This window comes from Zootoca vivipara, chromosome Z (assembly GCF_963506605.1).
Source record: "Zootoca vivipara chromosome Z, rZooViv1.1, whole genome shotgun sequence".
In the NCBI taxonomy this organism is placed as follows: Eukaryota; Metazoa; Chordata; class Lepidosauria; order Squamata; family Lacertidae; genus Zootoca; species Zootoca vivipara.
The window spans coordinates 15,749,968-15,756,693 of NC_083294.1; positions in this window are offsets into that span (position 1 = coordinate 15,749,968).

A 6,726-nucleotide genomic window follows, 5' to 3' on the forward strand; every position below is an offset into this window, starting at 1 on the left:
AAGGTAAACTGTGTTTCCATGCGCTGCTCTGGTTCGCCAGAAGCGGCTTAGTCATGCTGGCCACATGACCTGGAAAAACTGCGGACAAACGTCAGCTCGCTCGGCCAGTAAAGGGAGACAACCCCAGAGTCGTCTGCGACTGGACTTAACTGTCAGGGGTCCTTTACTTTACCTTTTTGTGAACCACTTAGAGACTAAGCAGTATATAAATTATTTAAATAAATAATTTAGGGCTCCACCAACTTCAATCTTGATTATTTCCAACTCAGCTGCCTCAAGTGCAGAGTATCCCTGAATATTTGTTGCTGACTACTTAAACTGCATATCCACCATACATGCAAAGCACACACACACCGAAAAAATTCTGGGAACTGTGGTTTAATGGTACTGTGAGAATTATAGCTTTGTTAGGGGTATTCTACTGTTCCCAAGATTCTTTGGAAGAATCCATGTGCTTTAAATGTGTTTGGTGTGGACACAGCCTTAGGCCCCATCTGCACTAATTGTTTAAAGCAATATCATACCGTTCCTCCCACCTCCCCCCCCCAAAAAAATCCTAGGGACTGTATTTTGTTAAAGGTGCTGGAAGTTGCTAAGAGACCCATGATCCCATCACAGAGCTAAAGTTCCCAGGCTGGTTTAACAACTAATGCCTCTTTTCAGGGAACACCGAGAGCTGTCGCGCTGTGAGGGGGAACGCAGTTGTCTTCTACAAACTCTTTGCACCTTTGAAGAGCTACAGTTCCCAGGATTCCCTAGGGGAAGCTGTGATTGTTTAAAGTGGTAGGATATATACACTGTATGTAACGTGAAGCGCAGAGAAGACCTTCACCTCTGATTTTGCCTGGAGGGAACTCAGCAGGGAACAAGGATGGGTGTGGCGTAGTGGTTAGAGTGTTGGAATAAGATCCTAGGAGACTAGGGTTCAAATCCCCACTCAGCCATGAAACTCACTAGGTGAGCTTGGGCCAGTCACTGCCTCTCATCCTAACCTACCTCACAGGGTTGTTGTAGGGATTAGATGAGGAGGGAGAGAACCATGTACACTACATTGAGTTCCTTGGTGGAAGCGTTGGGATAGAAATGCAATAAAATAAAATAAATCATAGAATCATAGAGTTGGAAGAGACCACAAGGGCCATCCAGTCCAACCCTCTGCCAAGCAGGAAACACCATCAAAGCATTCTTGACAGATGGCTGTCAAGCCTCTGCTTAAAGACCTCCAAAGAAGGAGACTCCACCACACTCCTTGGCAGCAAATTCCACAAATAAATGCAACTAGAATGAGTTGGCCCCACCTCTCAGGGATTCCTCTCATTGGCTCTGCCCCCTGCCTCTTGCTGGCTCTGGCGGCACCTGCTGTTGGCCTTCTGCCCTACCAGTCTCCATAATTGACAGCAGCCACCACTGGTTATGAAAGGGGTAGTTTAGTATATGTGCTGCCGAAGCAAGCACATGAAAGGGGTAGTTGATGGTTTGGGAGGTGGGGTTCCAACCTGGCTTGGAAGGGGCTTTCTGCCTGCATTGCCTCACTCTGGTTGACGTTGATCATAGCTGGACTCTAGCCATGCCTGGAAGGGATGATGATGACAACCTCTGCCGTTGAGGCCCTTCCGGAGTTCTTGAGTGGCTCAGCTCCTGACTCTTGCGCATGATCCAAGAGGCACAAGAGTGTGGTGTAGTGGTTAGAGTGCCAGACTAGGAACCCAGGAGAACAGGGGTCAAATCCCCGTTCACCCATGAAGCACACCTTGGGTAAGTCATGCGCTCTTAGCGTAACCTACTTCACAGGATAAATAGGGAGGAGGAGAACTCTGGAGGGCTCATTGGAGGAAATGTGGGGTAAAACTGTAATAAAGAAGCACATAAACAGAGTGAGTGGCTGAGAAAGGACTTGACCAAAACCTTGTTAGGATGGAAGGGGATCAGTCCACCACAACACAGTTTGCAAGCAGAAAACCAGGTTCAGGCCTCTCTTTTCAAGGGATCTCAGCCCCCAAAGCCTGGATCAATCCCTCTCTAAGACCTTGCAGAGCTGGTGCCAGTTGGATTGGCCTGCTCTGCATTGCAGAAGACCCTTGTCCCCTTCAGCCCACAGTGTCTCCATATAAATGGATCTAGAATCATGGATAGCCAAAGGCAATCCATCCCAACCCACCGGCCAACGTGAAAGATCCTTATCTGCCCATAAGACCCTAAGAAAGGCATTACCAAGCAAATTTGCAAATGAATAGAACCTTAAGAGGTTTCTCTTGCAATCCTGGGTAAATGGGGGGGGGAACCCTCTTAATTTCTGACAGTGACAGTGGGCTCCTTAGTGGTGTCCCCCCTATATATACCGTATATCTAAAAAAGGGGGGAGATTAAAAATGCAGGGGGGGGGTGTCTGAAAAGCAGGTGGGGAATGAATTGAGCATGCAAGGCTGAGGCTGGGAACTGTGTCTAAACCTTTCTGCTTCTTCATCCTCCCCCATCTGTTTGAAATTCATTTCTGACTCAGTTTCCAAGGCTCAGAGAGCTGGCAAATGGAGCTGCTGTGTGAAAGAGTCTGCGTGGCAGAATTTTCTCCTTGCCTCTCTGCCCTTTGTTTTTCTCTCTCTCTCTCTCTCTCTCTCTCTCTCTCTCTCTCTCTCTCTCTCTCTCTCTCTCTCGTGTGTGTGTGTGTGTGTGTGAGAGAGAGAGAGAGAGAGAGAGAGAGAGAGAGAGAGAGAGAGAGAGAGAGAGAGAGAGAAACCCGCTTTCCATAAAGAGAGATCAGGGTGGGTAGCAAAGTTTACCTGGCATAGAGAGGAGGAACTCCGCACAACAAAAAGAAAGAAAAGGGAGAGAAGGAGAGACAGAGAGGCTAGGAGGGGGGGGGGGTGAGAGAAAAAGTTTCCAATCCATTAACAAAGAAAGGAAGAAAGTTGTGCAGAGCATAGTTGGCTGGTTTAAAAGTGCAAGGCAAACCCGAGTGTACTGAGCAGAGGCAAAGAAAATGCAACACTCCCTCCATGTGGTTGAGAGTGGGTACTGCAGGACATTTTAAAAGAACATGCTTCTACACACAGGGCCCCATAGTTAAATTATGGAACCTGCTCCCACAAGAGGCAGTGATGCCCAGCAATGTAGAAGGCTTTAAAAGAGGACTGGGCAGATTCATGGTGGAGAGGGTTATTAATGGCTACTATGCTCTGCCTGCTGACTCTGGGGTTGCGGGGCTCATCTCGCTCTATAGGCCAAGGGAGCCGGCGTTTGTCCACGGACAGCTTCTGGGTCATGTGGTCAGCATGACTAGCCGCTTCTGGCTAACCAGAGCAGTGCATGGAAACGCCGTTTACCTTCCCGTTGTAGCGGTTCCTATTGATCTACTTGCACTTTGATGTGCTTTCAAACTGCTAGGTGGGCAGGAGCAGGGACTGAGCAACAGGAGCTCACCCCATCGCAGGGATGCGAACCTCCGACCTTCTGATCGGCAAGCCCTAGGCTCTGTGACTTAACCCACAGCACCACCCGCGTCCCACCCTTTGCCTAGGCTATAATTCCCAGAGTTTCCTGGCAGAAATATTGAATTGCTCAGACACTCTTAAGGGGGGTATCTCCTAGGAACTCTCAGCACCCTTTACAAACTACCGTTCCCAGGATTCTGTGGACTCTTTAAGGCGTCTCATCCTGCTTTGCAGATGCAGCACAGAGGGGGGCCTGGGAGTGTGTGTTGTTGTTGTTTTGAATTTGCTGCCAAAGAGTGTAATAAACTAAAAACACACCATTTATCTGGGCAGGCTTGTCTAAGGAACAATATTTTTTGCAGGTGCTGAAAACAGTACAATGAAGGCCATGGGCGTAGCCAGACTTTATGCTGGGGTGCGGGGGTGGGAGGGCAGAACCGAGTTATCTGTGACACAATTGGTCAGTTTTAGTTAAGTATTTTTATCTATGTACTTGGTTTTTTTGCTGGGAGAGGAGCTGCTGCCCTGCTTACGCCCATGGTGAAGGTACCTGCCTGATATCAATAGGCAGGGAGTTCCAAAGTAGAAGTCCTGAAGCAGGATACACAGGAGGGCAAGTGCAATAATTAAAACTTCATAAACTTAGTACGTAAAAAGCAAATGTTCCAGAAGTCTAACCACCACTGATGCTAATCTCTTTCCTATTGGTCAGTGTCCTCATTGGTCAGTGGGAAAAGCTGGCACTGTCAACAGAATCCTGTTTCCACAGCAATCTATCAGCTGGACTTTAATTTCACACAGCAAAGTGACCTCATCCGTACCTTCATCCGACGAGATTGTGCTGTGCTCATGTAAAGAGCCTGTATTCATGTGCCATTCATGTGCCGACAGCGGGTATGATTGTGTACACTGCCATATGGGTACACAAAAGGGTATAATGCCATGTGGGTAGGTTGTGTGTGCCAGCTCTTTTATGACTGATGGAGGTGTGAGCCTTAAGAATATACGGTGACTACCAAAGGCCTACCTAGCCCAGCATCCTGTTCTCACAGGTGCCTAGTCCTCATTTAATTCCTACAACACCCTTGTGAGGTAGGCTAGGCTGTGAGGTGGAGACTGGCCCCCAAGGCCACCTAGTGAGCTTCATGGCCAAGGCGGGCGGTGGAAGGATTTGAATCCTGGTCTCTCCTAGGTTATACCATCTCCAACTCCTCGAAAGATTCCATCAACGGTGTCTCCGAAAATTTTTACACATCACTTGGGAAGACAGGCGAACTAATATCAGTGTACTGGAAGAAGCAAAGATCACCAGTGTTGAAGCAATGATTCTTCAACATCAACTTCATTGGACTGGTCATGTTGTGCGAATGCCTGATGATTGTCTTCCTAAGCAACTACTCTATTCCGAATTTTAAAATGGAAAGCGTAATCCTGGTGGTCAACAAAAGAGGTTTAAAGACTGTCTCAAGGCAAATCTAAAAAAATGTAGTATAAACACTGACAACGGGGAAACACTGTCCTGCGAGTGCTCCAGTTGGAGAACAGCCTTTACCAAAGGTGTCATGGGCTTTGAAGACGCTCGAAGACGCAAGGGAGAAACGTGCTAAGAGGAAGGCACGCTTGGCAAATCCACACCGTGATCAACACCTGCCTGGAAACCAAAGTCCCCACTGTGGAAGGACGTGTGGATCCAGAATTGGCCTCCATAGTCACTTACAGCCCCATTGTTAAAACCGTGTTTATGGAAGACAATCTTACTCGGATACGAGTGATCGCCAAAGAAGAATAAGACTCCCAACAACCACTTACACCACACTGGCTCTCATGTTAAAGTCTGTGAGTTCTTCCCAAAAAATCCTGGGTGGGAACTATCGTTTCCCCAGCACAGACTTACAATTCCCAGTGCCTTTAGCAGACTGCAGTTTCCAGAATTCTTTGGGGGAACGTGTGGCCTTGAAATATATACCATGGATCTGTGAAATACGTGAGCTTGGACCAGATGGGAGATTTTGCACAGCCGAATTCTCAACTAGTTGAAGTTTCTGGGTTGCCTTCAAAGGGAAGACTCCTTCCCTCTCCAGTCTTGGGTGCTTGGCAGGGATCAGATCCTTCCTCTCGCCCCCCCCCATCTTTTATATTGTGATTATTATTTAGTGATTCCAAAATGGCAGTTAAGAAACACAATGTTCTAGAACAACAACGGTCATATTTGTTCAAAAATTGACGATGCAGGGTGGGAAAATCATGGAGATTTTAATTTTTAAATAGGAATTTGGCAGGATCAGTTAGAATTACAAGATAAAATGTTTTTTTTTATGTTTAAAAGGAAAAATAGGATCAACTGAAGAAGGGTTAGATGAACGAGGCCAAATGAAATGCAGAACTAATCAGTAGAATTCTTTGTTTTTTATTATATAGAAAACAACAAATGCTGTAAAAGGGGGCAGGGAGTAACGTGATATAGTAGATTAGATCAAATATGATGCTAAATAGAAGATTCTTAATCCTACCTGTCGGATATGTTGTGTTTTAAAGAAACATAATCTAAATCCTAAAATACTGTTCATGGCAGGGTTGGTAATTCAGGGTTGTATTGATACTCTCATCAATATTACTTTTTAAAAAACAGAATTGTATTTTAGATTTTTTTAAAAATTCTGATTTTAATGTATGTATGTGTTCCACGGATGAGTGAGGATTTGAACATGGGTGTCCCAGGTGCTAAGTCATTAACCATTCCATAACACTGTCTATTTGTGTATGTGCATGAGAGGTCTGGAAAGTGGCAACAGCAGAATGAGGCCTTTTGTGCAGTGGCTCCCCATTTGTGCCGTGTTCTCCCAAGGGAGGCTCACCTGGCGCCTTCACTACATATCCTTAGGTGCCAGCTGGAAACTTTCCTCTTCTCCCAGGTACACGCACGAATGATTTCTTACCCACCCTTCACCCTAAGGTCTCAGAGTGGGTTGCAATTTTATTTATCTCATAAAATGCATATATCGCTCAGTTTTCAGAAGAAACCTTCAAAGTGGTTTGTTAAAAATTTAATACAGTATTAAAAATGATTTAAATTTAAAAATTAAAAGTTGGAATAAATTGGGTTGGGTTCTGAAAAAAGTAGTAGTAGTAGTAGTAGTATTCTGCTCTGTATCAAATTTGAAGTTTTTTTTTAAAAAAACAACCTTTATTCAAAAGTTACAATACAGCTTTGTCTATTGCCACATCACAAAATGATCACTCCCCAGTCCTCAATCCCTCATCACTGTCATGTTGGCTTGCCCAGTACCCTCAATAGGAA